The 14,693-nt window shown below is 35.6% G+C and overlaps 1 protein-coding gene across 4 annotated transcripts in view; it reads right to left on the bottom strand.

Moving 5' to 3' along the window:
• Nucleotides 1-13,820, bottom strand: part of LOC306871157 (serine/threonine-protein kinase TAO3-like) — a 72,388-nt gene extending 58,568 nt beyond the window's left edge. Inside the window, exons 1-2 of one of the 4 annotated variants that reach the window (XM_079418882.1) lie at nucleotides 13,450-13,786; nucleotides 11,624-11,704 (exon numbers count right to left, since the gene is read on the bottom strand). The gene's annotated coding sequence lies outside the window, so the exon portion shown is untranslated. Of the gene's footprint in view, nucleotides 1-11,623; nucleotides 11,705-12,223; nucleotides 12,405-13,449 lie in introns of those variants that run through there. The other 3 variants (XM_079418881.1, XM_079418880.1, XM_079418879.1) reach the window with 3 other exon arrangements.
• Nucleotides 13,821-14,693: the final 873 nt, after the last annotated feature.

Below are 14,693 nucleotides of genomic sequence, written 5' to 3'. Positions count from 1 at the left end.
AGTAAACTGGAAAATGTAAATGTGAGAAAGCAAGAAAGACCTCCTTCTTATGTCTCAGTCATGCAAAAGCATCGGATCGCACTGCTGTGAACAGGGCAGAGCAAAACACTGGAACACACACAGATGAGGCATTATGGGATATGATCATTCAAGATGGTGAGAGCTGTCAGTGACCCAGTGAGAAAGCTCCAGTAGGAGATCAGGTCTGGACTACATCACATCCTCATGGGAACATGTGTCTGCTTAACAGAGCTGAACTTCAACAGACCTACAGTAATGCAGTACAGCAACTCACAAACTCTACAAAGAGTAATTGCAAAGGACCAGCCTCGAGTTAGATTCATAGACTCATATCTTGCATGCCTGATAAGGGAAAACGTGAAGATGTTTACAAAATAATTTCATACCAAATACTGAACTGTAAGAAAGTTACAGGCTCTGTCATCTTATGCTTATCAAACAGTAATAACAATCAATCAATACGGTTTTTTTTTATGATAAGCAACAAATGGCAATGTAAACCAATCACAATAATAACCAATAAATATTAGTATATAATATTAAGACAGACAATAAAAAAAAAACACATAAAACTATGTATATTTGTGAGCTAGTATTATATAATAATATTTATTGGTTATTATTATGATGCACACACACACTTTCAATTACTAAATGTCAAATATTTATGTAGAATATAATAGCAATAAAAATATCATATACATTTATAATAAAATATTTACATTTATTATAAAATAAATGTATACGTATTATTTTTATTACTATTATTGATTTATATTTTTTGATACAAGAAGAAAAAAATTAAACATCAAGAGATAATTAAAAAATATAATATCATCATCAGTTGCAAAGGTCATAGATGGCAGCAAAATTGTTGTTTTACATTCATTGTATAATATTGCAAATACAAATTCTTATTAAATCTTGTAAAACGAACAGTTATTCTTCTAAAATATTATTAGTCGAGCCAATTTAGTCTTTGTAATATATCCAGTATGCACAGCTGTGACATTATTTGAATTAGTGCAGTTGCTTGGCACTTAAACAGCCTATAGGTGCACTGATGTTTACTGGCTCTGTATTTTGCACCATGTTACTTTTGGCCTACCTCTTGCTGACACTTAAATTAATTGTTTCACCATTTTTGCACTTGTTATTAATGTATTTTGCATACAAAAGGCACTTTATGTTTATGTCTAAAATGTTTATTAAAAACAAGTTTTGTAAAAAAAAACAATTGTTCCGGACCTAGGACATTGATGAACATTCAGATTTGGACCTTTGAACGTAGACTTTGAGAACTCCTGATATACTGTATATGCATCAGTCATGCGTGTCCTTTATCATTCTGCTGTTGTGTGGTTTCATAAAAGCATTAAGCCACACTGGCAAAATTCATTTAAAATAACATCTCTATCACCTAAACTCCTCAGTGATGCTATGACTGCATGATAGCGCTGTTTGCTCTGTGGCGGCACATCAGATGGGTGAAAGAGGGCTTTGGGATGGGGGCGTGGTGACTATTTATAGAACAGCTCATTACCTCACGCTCTCTTCACATCGACAGAGCTGTCCGTCAAACTGAGAGAAACAGGGGGCCTGTTCCAAATCACGCTGGCGTACATGCAAGCTCACACATGCAAAATATTTAAATTTTTATTTTTAGACTGCACACGTCAACAGAGGAAGCTTCTTGTCTTGATGTGTTTGTCTGCCTCTGAATGTGGCTTCATTGATTGGATGGAGGGTCACATGAGGTGTAAGAGAAAAGCTATCCATGAACTACAGATGCATGTGAACAAAGAGAGTGCACACACATGCATATGAGTAATGTGTCACACATTAAAACAAAAAACTGTTTCACTCACTCAATGCAACCTGACAATAAATATCAAAGATGCAATGTGACAAGTTCCCGGAAACAAGTGACTGGTCGGTCCACACAGAAAGAGAAAACGCAACAATCCCAACCATTCAAATGAACAGACATGATGTTTATTATATAGTAGTAGTTTTGCAGAGATATTAGACCATGAAAATAAAAACCTAATTAACCAAAAGTGTTATTATTCAGCTTTGCACACAGTGTTAATAAAACATTTTCGCACGTTAAAAAATAAATACGACCTCACGTTGTGCCGATCACGTTTACACACTGCCTCCATAACGTTCGTCCGTCAAAAAAAATTCAGATCAGGTTTGATTTTCTGCGTTTTCGCATCCGTAGCATGCATTTTGATAGGAAAGGATGGGGAATATGAAAAAACGGAAAAATGCATGCAAAAATTTCAGACTCGGTGTGCAATGACCTGAAGACAATCAAAATTGCCTGCCAAAATTAACACCGTTTGCATGGAGGAGGTTATATATATATATATATTCACTACATCACACCTGATCAGGACACTTGAAGCATATAGTAGTACTGTTCAAAAGTTTGGCGTCAATAAGATTTTTTCCCCTTTTTTTAAATAAATGAATACTTTTATTTAACAAGTACGCATTAAAACGCTTTAAAGTGACAGTAAAGAAATCTACTTCAAATAAATGCTGTTCTTTTGAACTTTCTAATCTATTCTACCCAGGTTTGTTTGACGTCATAGTTCGGTGTATTCAGCTGCTGGAACATTTTTCATTGTGCATGTAGGGGTGGGCGATATGGGAAAAATATCATATCACGATTTTTTATAGAAATATCACGATTCACGATTTTTATCCCGATTCTTTGTTAGTTTTACTATTTTGGTTTTACAAGTTGTCTGAGCATTACAGCCAAACTAGAAAGACAAAGATGCATGGCAGATATTTAGGCCAAAGTGGGTGAAGATAAAAAATCTGTCATTATTTTATTTTTCTTATTAAAAAATAAGAACAAAGATACACATTACAAATACACATAATATACAAATAAAACAAACAGTGCTTTATTTCCAGGTACAATAGGTGTATTTAGCAGAGCATTCAATGAAATTGAATGAACAAATATAAAAATAAAACACTAGATAGACTGATTCCTAAAGCAACTGTATTAAAGTTTTTCAGTCAAGAATAGTGAGTGATTTTTCTCTTTTGCGTTTTGTTGTTTTGTTAACGTTAAATGAATAGTTCCCCCACAAATTAATATTCTGTCATCTGTCTGTCAATTCTGTCATAATGTTGTATTTTTATATCATCATTTACTCAAAAGTTGTTTTAAACCGGAATGAGTTTCTTTCTTGTGCTGAACATTTATAAATGCCATTTTGAAGAAGGTGGAAAACCAAACAGTTGCTGGTCCTCAGTGACTTCCATAGGATTTTTCTTTCCTGCTATCAAAGTCCATGTAGACCAGCAACTGTTTGGTTTTCCACAGAGTAAATAATGACAGAAATTCAATTTTAGGTTGAACTATCCCTTTAATGACAGTCGACAGCACGTTTAGTGTCCTGTCCCTTTAAGAGCTGCACGCATCTAATATACAGTACAGGCACGCATCCGTTTCTCTCTTAACTATTTACTTTCATTTTAGAGATAACCAACTCAGTCTGTATGTAAACCTTGTGTGTTTTGACAGTATTAGCGCAAAATATAACTTAGTTGAGTAATCAGGCGCTGTTAGACAGGCGTTTTAGTGCGCGTGCTTCAGGTGTATGTGCTCAGAACAAGCGCACGTCAGACCAGCGTGCGAATTAAACATTTAACCAGCAAGGCTTGTGTGCAAATAATGTACTTTTGCGATCGTGAATAAGTGCAGTGTCCTGTCTGAGTAACTCTACTGCTGTATGTCGTGTTGTACAGTATATAGAGACGGCGGCGCCAGAACTGTATTTGACAATGTGCGCGGTAGCGCGATACTACGATATTTCTTCAAAAGCAGATCGTGGAGACATTTTTATCATCCACGATCAAAAATCGTCATATCGCACACCCCTATGTGCATGCATCCAACATAACAGAAAAGTTAACAGAACAATTTAATAAATGACTAAATTCATTCCCTGCTAAAGTATAATATGATCAACTCTTTGTCTTTTGTTTTCAAAGCGGCAGACTCAACGTGCCTCTAGTTTGGCCTAATAACAGCTATCTAATTGACATTTCTGCGTGACAGCACAGCATTTTTTTCCTCAGTACCGTGACCTAGAGAGCTACCATACTGTGACAGGCCTGCTATTGCGAAACATGTAAAGGGGCTGCGGTCAATATCGGTAACTGAACCCGCTGGAGCAATGCAATTACCTAAAGCATCAGCGGCAAGTGTCTTACAAATTCACACAGCTTTCCATACAGTCATTAACATTTCTGCACATGTGAGTGTCATCGGCAAGGAAAGTATTCCTTGCGTTATCTTGAGCGGTGTTCTTCTACGAGGCTCGCTGAAGCTGATCACAGCTGAACATTACGACTGATGGCAGAGGTTTAATTTTTAATGCGCCTTCCTACTGGGCCATAGACTCTCGAGCCGCCCCGCCTGACTGCCAGCGTGGTTACTCCCATCCTGATGCATTTTTCAACAGAGACGTTGAGCTCACATGGAAGAGAGACTGAGAGAGAAGATAAAAAAAAAAAGTTCAGTCCCAGAAGACATCGGTAGCTGAGGGAGATGGGAGACTCATGGGAGCATGTCCATCTAAATGGATTGGATGCAATACAAGAGCAAACCAACATTAATGACAAATGCATAGCAGAAATGTTGACAAACCATTAACATGCAAGCGATCAGACATTAGGCTTTAGTCAAGGCTTGAAAACACTGAGGCCTGAAACATACTCTACTGTACACCCAAGTGCAAGTATGATATGGAAATGTTCTCAGCAATTCATCATTGGGGGAAATTGAACAAGCAGAATTTGTATTGGTCTTGCATCCCAAGGCAACTAAGATTAAACACAAGCTTCAGTCTGCATCCAACCCTTACGAAGATCTGAGATGATCGAACACCTGAGAAGAGATGCCAAACCTCCAGAAGACCTCAGATGATGCCAACCCTCGAACAACATAGAAAACTACCAAATTTTGCTTATTTGCAACATTTAATCGCAATAGCAAAGTTTAATCAACATATAATCATTGCAGTTAATAGTGCAGTTAGTTATAAATTACATTTCTGCCATAGTCACCACTAATAACCTACTCCTAAATATAATGTAGAAACTTACATTTTTCTGTAAAGCTGCTTTGCAACGATTTGTATCGTGAAGAGCGCTACAAATAAACTTGAGTTGAATCTTATCTGTGCTCTTTATCAGTTATCGTTCATTATTTATACACTACAGTTCAAACATTTTTTGAACTACAGTTTTTTTGAATGAAATTAATACTTTTATTCAGCAAAGACACATACAATTTAAAATGGGTCAAAATTATTGATTTTTATTTTATGCCAAAAATCATTAGGATATGAAGTAAAGTTCATGTTCCATGAAGATATTTTGTAAATTTCCTACCGTAAATACATCAAAACTTAATTTTTGATTAGTAATATGCATTGCTAAGAGCTTCATTTGAACAACTTTAAAGGAGATTTTCTCAATATTTAGATTTTTTTGCTCCCTCAGATTCCAGATGTTAAAATAGTTGTATCTCAGACAAATATTGTCCGATCATAACAAACCATACATCAATGGAAAGATTATTCAGCTTTCAGATGATGTATAAATCTCAATTTTGAAAAGATTTACCCTTATGACTGGTTTTGTGGTCCAGGGTCACAAATGTGTTATGGTTTCAGCTATTGTTGTTTTTGGCGGCCTGTTTTAATTTTAGTTTTAGTCTAGTTTTTGTGTGAAGCTGTCATTTGAGTTTTTATTAGTTTTAGTCACGTTCATACTCTTTTTAGTCTAGTCAAGTTTCAGTCAACTAGAAGTCTGAGCATTTTAGTCTTATTTCAGTCAGAATTATCCATGACTATTTTTGTCTAGTTTTAGTCAATGAAAACTGCATTTTGGTCTCTTTTTAGTAATTCTATTTAACCCAGTCAATATAGTATAAGTACCTAGTAGCAGTGGCATACCGTGGGGTTTTAGTCAGGGCCTTCAGTAAGCAACTGTAAACTACATGTATACATCTTACACATCTCTGTTACAGCTAACGCAGCTATATGCATATAATGCACATATTATGCCGCACACAGGCTCTCAACAAACAATGACGGCTGATCAACTATTTTAATAGTAGGCTATATTGGGGTGGGTTAAATGCAGAGTAGATTTCCCTACATGGTCAGTTACAAAAGTAATCTGCCTATACACGGGTCACTATGCACATTCATGTCACTCTAAAATGACGACGCGCCAATAGCAGCAAAACTGTACAAACTCTGGACATCCACACACCACACCACAGTATTATCAACGCACCACCTACACCTCCATAACAATGTGCATGATACAATACTCATCAAATAATAAAGCACTCCCCTGTCACTTGTAAATAAAGTCCATGGGTCTGTCATTCCATGCCCCTTTACTCGGATTTAAAAGTAAACACGGCCAGCAACATAATTTGTGCTCTATGCTAGCTGTTAGCCACTGATAGTTGCAATCTTTGAAATGGCGCATAAAACCTTTGCTGGCCTTTGTTAGCGAATTCACTTTGGGTGTAGGTCTTCCTTTCTCAGTTATTCTCTTTTGTCTGCAAAAGAGCGCCTTGATAAAGACGATTTTAGTAGATCGGCAACAAGATCTGGTGTAGGCGCCGATGACTGCAGCTGTCATTTTCTTTTCGTTTACTTTCATGTTCGTACCTTAGAAATCCCTGATTAAAGAGGTGGTCTAACGCTGGGGGTAGCACTGGGCACGTAGCTGGACCTAGAGGGCGGGCTGTCATTGAAAGTCAAAATTTGATTGGCTGATGATTCTGTCACTAATGCTCGTAACAAATCAGATGTGATGTCTTTCAACAAAAGGGTAGCACTATCTGTAGTGCTGGCCTCTGACTTTTTTTATGTAGGATATTCCAGTTCAACCTCAACTAAACTAATCATAGGCAATTTAGTGGACATTACACAAATGAAAATGATACCTAAATAATAAAAAAAAAAAATTCACACAATTTTATTTTTTATAGGGCCAGCAGAGAAGACCCTGGTTCCCTGACGGCCCACCACTGCACTAGTAGTATAGACAAAATTTTTTTATTAGCCAAACCCATTTCAAACAAGCTTATCTTATTATATTATTGTTAGACTTAAGAATACATCCATGCCAGACAAGGAAGATGCTCTGATTTGAATGTACAAGATTTATTTTACCAACCAAACATATTAACATGAGTGGGGCTTGAGGAAGTGACGTCACCTCCGTCTGCGCAGTGCAACCTGATGCAGCTCCAGAAGTGACACAGGAAACAGAAGTACTGCAAAATAATAATAATAATAACGCGACTAAAGACGAAATAACGTTATAACATTTAGTTTCATCTCGTTTTAGTCAACGAAAATGAAGAGACATTTTAGCATAGTTTTTATTTTGCAAAACACATTTAGTCTCGTTTTTATTCGTCAACAATATTGCATTATATATTTAATTATAGTCATCGTCACATGACCAGCATTTACATTGCGTCTCGTCTCGTTTTCGTCATGTGATAAAGGTTCGTTGACGACGATATTTAGTCATAATTTTCGTTGAAGAAAGCAACACTGGTCAACAACAAAAAAAACTGAACACTGATAATAGTAAGATGTTTTTTGAGCCCTAGTTATGTTAAATTGTAATAATATTTCACAATGTTTTTCAAAAACATTTAGAAAAATCTTACTGACTCCAAACTTTTGAACAGTAGAAATGCACCACTTCAAGTTCATCTAAAACACTAATTCAAGAAACCTTTAGCAAATATTAAAACCAAGACTCATTTTTCATATCATACATTACAATGTTTTGATGCCTAAATTCCTTTGTAGCATTTAAAACAGCTAATTTTAGTTTAGTGGTTTATTTATAATTTATTTAAACAAAGTAGTATTATAATAATTTTATATCAACCATAAAATGAAAATAATCATTGTATTACAATGTAACACAATTTGTAACAAAAACAAAAGCAGCATTGTCAGTGTTGCATTCTCTTTTACTACCGTCATGATGGATCTACAGCAAGACGACAATCTTTCTGAACTAGTTAAACTTCTAACACTTACTTATCATTACAACAGCTATTAGAATAACACCAGACCAGCTTTAACTGAACAGACATTTGTTACAAGTTACAAGACATTTGCATGTTTCTGGCATATATGCTATGGGGCAGCTAGATTGAAGTAAAATAATTAAGGTCAAAGGTCCCCTGAGGCCAAAGATCGTTCTATGTGTTGAACAGAAACACAACCTCACTGAGCACAGAACAAAAAAGGGAGTTTAAACTTCAAGTTTTTAAGTTAAAGTCCGGAATGAAGCGCAGTGAAAGAATCGATTGCGCACGCATTATAACACAGGCAGAGCGGTCCGTGAGGCTTAATCAGTAGCGCTAATTATAACGAGCTGGGTGTTTTCAGGCCACTCTCTGACTCCCTGTGCTGCCATCAAAGCAGCGATGGAGGGCAAGTCAGTTCAAAAACAGCACGCGTGGACTATGGTCAACTCATTTGAAGCTACTGCATCATTAACTCATACTTTAGAGGAACTAAGATTAGTCGAGATTTGGCAGGCTGGAATCTATACAGAGGTTTGGTCAGTCCTCTGAAACCTCGAAAAATAATGAAGTGGAAGATGATTGTAACCATTTGGCCTTTATAAACTCATGCCTGCATGGAAAGTGTGGGGGAAAGAGTTGGGAGTGTGAACAAACACCTTTAGATCTACAAAACAAACATTTACAAGCTCTACAAAAGAGAAAATATACATCATATATAATGTGTGGTGATCAGGTTTCTTGGCATGATCTAGTTTGTGTGTGTCTGAATTGAGCAGTGGCCAAACAACAAAGACCTTGTCAAAAGCAGATGACAACACCCATATACTACTACAAGCACACAAAGACACTATTAACAGCCATCACTGGACTGCCCTTCTTTTACTACCAAATTTGCTATAAGTGCAACAGGTCAAACCATAAACCCACTGATGTTTATCTGCACTATGATCATAGATGTTATGCTGCCTCAAGTCATACATTTGGAAATCTTACTTATAATGTGATTTTGATCATAATAAAACTGATGTGTTTCTATCTCTAGCTACAACAACAATTTTACACAAGAACAACAAAATGAAAAGCAGCATGTTGGTATGCAAGTCTGAGGCCTCAAAAATGATAAAACATGATTTTTTAATATTATAAATAGAGATAAATATAATTTAGCAGAGCACAAATCTAGATTGTAAAGTCTCAATTACAATTCATCAAAAAAGCACTCATTCACTTTCCACAACTATTTCATCTGAAACTGAATTTTTTTTTTTTTTTTGCTATTTCACCTTAGTTGCATCACTATATCAATCATATTACATGCATTGTTTTCTGTTACATTTATTTATTTATTTATTTTGGGGGGGGGGGGGGGGGGGGGAGTTCTGTGTTTAAAGCAATTCCTGAATTTATGATACTTCCACAAATTATATTTAAAAAAATCGTCTATAAATGCATTATTAAATTATATTATATTAAGCTATATTACATTAAATTAAATAATTATTAAAGTCAATTAAACATCAACCCATATTTAGAAAAGTTTCGTATTTTGTAGATAGAGCCAAACTATCATCCAACCTCAAACCAGGACATGAAATGAGCAGAAAATAGAGGCAAATACTGCGACAGCAACATTAAAACAGGTTCATGTTGAAACCGATAACACTGACATACAAGTGTATTTCCAGGAATGAAAACATGATTCTCGATGCTATTAATTTAGGAATGTCCCAGTTACCAAACATGCAGCAATCAGATAAGAGCTTCAATAAAAGATGTGTGTGAGCAATAAACCCTTAATCATTGAGTCACTCACAGACACACAACTGTCCCAGAGTTCACCTTGATAATAAACTAACGAGTCAACCTGAAACCAACAGTACAATGGTCTCAAAATGTCCACACATCAGTGGAGAAGGGCTACACAGTACACCTCTTGAGAAACCCTGGATTAAGTGCTTTGACCGATTAAACTTGCAGGGCTCAAACCTACAACCTTTCAGTTAGTTCTTTAGCATACACCTTGGCTTGCATCCTTGCAAACACTGCTAAATTCTGGCAGCCTGGTATTTTGGAAACATTTCCCCCTCATCACATTGCTAAAATCTCAAACACATGCACTAAGAAGGTTTAAAACGTTCAAATTAGGACTTTTTAATAGCTTTGACTGAATGACTTCACTACCCCCAAAATGAGATAAAATGGGGGCCTAGTGAATGCATGTAAAACGGAGCGTAATCATTCATAAGGTGCATTGACAACACAAAGCGAGACGAAAACCATATTTACTTGAAAATTGAGGCTGCTAATCTAAAATAAAATTGTATTCCATGAATACCATGAATATATTTGCCACCCATAATGGATGAAGAGTTTTACCTGATTATTGCTGATATAAATATAAGATCAGATGTGATTAAAATGAATATTTATTCAAGCAGCATTTTTATTATTATTTCTGAAATAACAAACATAACATCACCTTTAATAACACACTAAATAAAGTAAAAAAAAAATAAAAAAAAATAAAAAGTTAATTGGAGTGCGTTTTCATATATGAAAATACTGACTCGAGTACTTTGGCATGATCACTAATATCCTGTGCTTTTAAAAAAAAAAAAGTTATCAGTTTCACATATGGAGAGGTGCAAAAACATATATATATATATATATATATATATATACATACATATATATATACATACATACATACATATATATATATATATATATATACACACACGTTTTGTGAAAATCTACCTAAAGTTAAAAAAAAAGTTAATAATTTACTTCCAGAAGTTACTATATAATTCGTGGACAGTTGAGATGGTAAATAAATAAAATAAAATAAAAATCAGCCCCTGGTTCTAATAAGTGCATGACATATTAAGCACTGAAATGGACCCAGTTTCACCTCTCTCTGAAAAACAGAAGTGCTTATGATTTCCTGTACTACCTCATTACATGTTTCTCGATGGAAAGCCTGACTAATTTTTGCGAATCGATTCTTTCAAATGGTTCATTTAAATGATTCAGCGTTTCTCTTTTTTCTCTTTAGTTGTAATGCCAATGGCAAGTATTGTAATGTCATCTGTCAGTTTATTGCAATCATGAATAGAGCTATACGAGTGGTTAACCAGATCATTCAAAGGGTTCACTCACTGAGTCGTTCAGTATAGTCCGGTTCTGTCGACTCACAGGAATGATTCATTCAGACAACGATACGAATCGGACAATGATAATTCATTTTAAACATTTCATCATGACCACAAAACAAATCATGAAGAAAATGCATAGAAATCGCAGGCTAAATAATTTCAGCCTATATGAAAAGACAAACTGGATACACATCTAGGATTTTATAATTCACCAATAGGCTAAGAATGGCACCAGCTGTCACTTATTTCTGTAACAACAAATAAAGCCCAAAACGACTTTTCTAGTTCATGCACAACGCTGGCAGCGCCAAATAACGGTAGAAAAATGTACCTTCATCCTCATGGTGAGATGTTTCTATCCTGCGCTCCTCATGACCATAAACTCGACGATGTCCATCCGACAGAATAAACGCTGCATGTGTGTGAAAGAGATGCGCTGCTTAAAATAGATACAGAAGGAGCGGAGGCTGAAGACGAGGAGGAAAACAGCCCAACATGACATCAGCCCTCACTTCTCTAAATATAAATATATATCAAACTGGACGCGCTTTCATTTTAACGACTGAAGTGCGTCTTTACGCAGCGACTTGCATTATAAGCGAATAATGCTTCTGACGCGCTTCTTTTTTTAAATAAGTCCGGATGCATTCAGCTTATACGAATATGAACATGTTGAGGAGGAAGTGAAAGTTTGGGTGGTATAGGGCTGAACAGTTATATTAGCAAACTAACTAGCTTCGCAAAGAGCCAGCAGGTGTTAGTTAAATTAAAAAAAAGAAACTCAGTCCTAACATCCGGATCTCTGCGTCAAACAACGTTGGGTTGTATTTAATTATGTGTGCATGACTTTGAAATGAATGTGCACGGATATATGTCACGCAAACCCAGTTTTATCCACGAAACTCATAGCAATGTAATGAATGATACTGACCTCTTTTCTGTAGGGTGACTGAGAGCTCAAGGGCAAAATTCACCGTCCTAAAAACATTTATTCCAGGCGGAAACGCAGTATTTTAAACGTTTTGATGGCCCATGTTCGCCTGTCTGTCTGTCTATCGGACTTCCTGGATGAACAGCCGCGTGCGCATATAGTGAAGTTCATTACGATGCATGCGCGCACGGAAATAAATGCACGACATCTCCACCGAGTAGTCTATGCAAAGCAGCACTTTTACACTCAGTCCAGAATAAGCCGATACATAATTAGCCTATATATGGGGGAATCTTCATTAAGTATTAAAAGAAAATAACGCTTAGTTATTTCAATAACTTTCTTTCGTTTTTAAAAAAATAATAAATTTTCACTCATAAGTGTGTCGAAATTATACATTCGCAAGAATTTCACAATTCTATGCTTGTTCCTTTTTTTTTTTACTTTGATTCTACAATAGCCTAAATGTATTGAGTTTTTCTTAAAAATCAGGAAATCATTCTTTGCACGTTTATAACTTTGTCAATTCAGTAGAAAAAAAAAATATTATATTTGTTTATAATGGAAATCAGAAGTGACAAGACAGCGGTCTATGACATTGTGGCAGAAGATCATTCATTTGAAGAGTTTTACATCATGATCTAAACAGATATAAACAAACATTGTGTGTGTGTGTGTAGCAAAACAGAATATTATCTAACTTTACAAATAAAGTGTAAAATGTCATTGCATCACACATAAAAAAAAATTCACTTGGATATATGAAACATTGCATGAATATTTGAAGTACAGTTAGTCAGATTAAAGCATGATCTCACATGAAACACAAGCTGTCGTTTTGACTATAGCTTCAATATAAGTTGTTTTAAGACTAGCGAGAAAGTTGAGTTTTGAAACTTACAGGATGTTTTTTATAGAACAATGACCTCTTAGTAAAGATTAAAAGAATTTGGGCTTCTCAGTTCGTGACCCCTTTAAACATTAAAAACGAACCAGAAATCCTCGAGATATTGTATTTAGTTTAGAAGTGTAAACAAACACTATGCATCACTTGACCAGCTGTAGTAAGGATCAGGGGAAATCAATCGAGCGCAGAGGGAATCTATGGAGAGGCGAATAGACACCAGATACGATAAAAGACGCTTTTAATTACGGCGCAGAGTATCAGAAATATAAAGACAAACCAAAGGATCTGACAAAGCCATAATAAATGTGAATGGCCTTACCGAGTAAACGAAGCTTTATCTTTAATCCAGGTTCAACTCCATAGAAGTCCGGTTATAAGCGAATGTCTTCAGGCGAAAGAACAGCACAAATCCAGTTTATTTCTCCTGTAGTCCTTGTAAGGCGGAATAAACTTCCAAACTCATTGCAAGTGGCGTCTTGCTGCTCCTACACCTGAAAATGCATCAACCTGTTTTACTTTCGACAGAGGTCATGACTATCTCTCCCATCGGTGTGATGATAAACCGTCCATTCAGTTCGTGTAATGATATCCAGCATAAATACTGTACTAAACCCCGAGCGACTGACGAGCGTCTGAGTCTTTGACGAGCCGCGCGCACCTGCTACAAGATAACAGCGCTGATCAACGATCAAAGAGCTTCTAAACTCACCGCCGCCACCTGCCGCTCGCGCAAGGAACGACTCATTAAAACACAATAGAGATGACACAGTAGTCGCAGATCGCTGAAAAAGCCTACTATAGGAGTATAATCTAGTGTAATGATGATTAGTTCGAGGATTTAATGTAGATTACTCCGCTTGACCACATAATATAATATATTACTATATTTCTGCGTAGCATATGTCTGATCAAGCATGAGTTGATGTTAAACACCTGTTATTCCGATCTGTAAATCTAACAGCTAACTGAACACCTACAAATATATTTAATGATGATGCTATAATAATAATAATTATTATTAGCTATAATAATTATTGTTGTTGTACATATATGTAATTTGTATCAAGTTTCTAATACAGTTATTTACTATTATTTGTCGTTTAATAGGCTATGATTATTATTTTATTATTATTTCTAGTAGCAGCAGAAGTAGTAATAGTACGCCTGTTTTTGCAACACAATGGAGAGACACAATTTATATATATATACATATATACACACATTTTCTTAATTTTTCTAGATTTGTCAGGCTCACTTATTTCACTCATGCTTGCTCATGAGGAAACCAAAAATGTCAATAAATATGATAAACAATTATGTGTGAATACATGACGAATTTATGAACTTTGCTAAATGAATGAAACATAACCCTATTCAAACCAGTATGTGGGATGGAAATTAAACTCAGTGTATATTCAAAGCAATTCCTATTACAGACACATAATGGCAATAAATGATAAATAAGCTTTTCATGATGACATTACTACGCTTACCTGACCGAGATAATAGTGCATGATGACTGAAGGACAGAAGTGTTTAGCCTATAGTCAAGTTCAGAAAATC

The sequence above is a fragment of the Barbus barbus genome (assembly GCF_936440315.1).
Source record: "Barbus barbus genome assembly, chromosome: 6".
In the NCBI taxonomy this organism is placed as follows: domain Eukaryota; kingdom Metazoa; phylum Chordata; class Actinopteri; order Cypriniformes; family Cyprinidae; genus Barbus; species Barbus barbus.
Note: the sequence above shows the minus strand (reverse complement) of the source record. Positions and strands in the feature narration are given on the sequence as shown.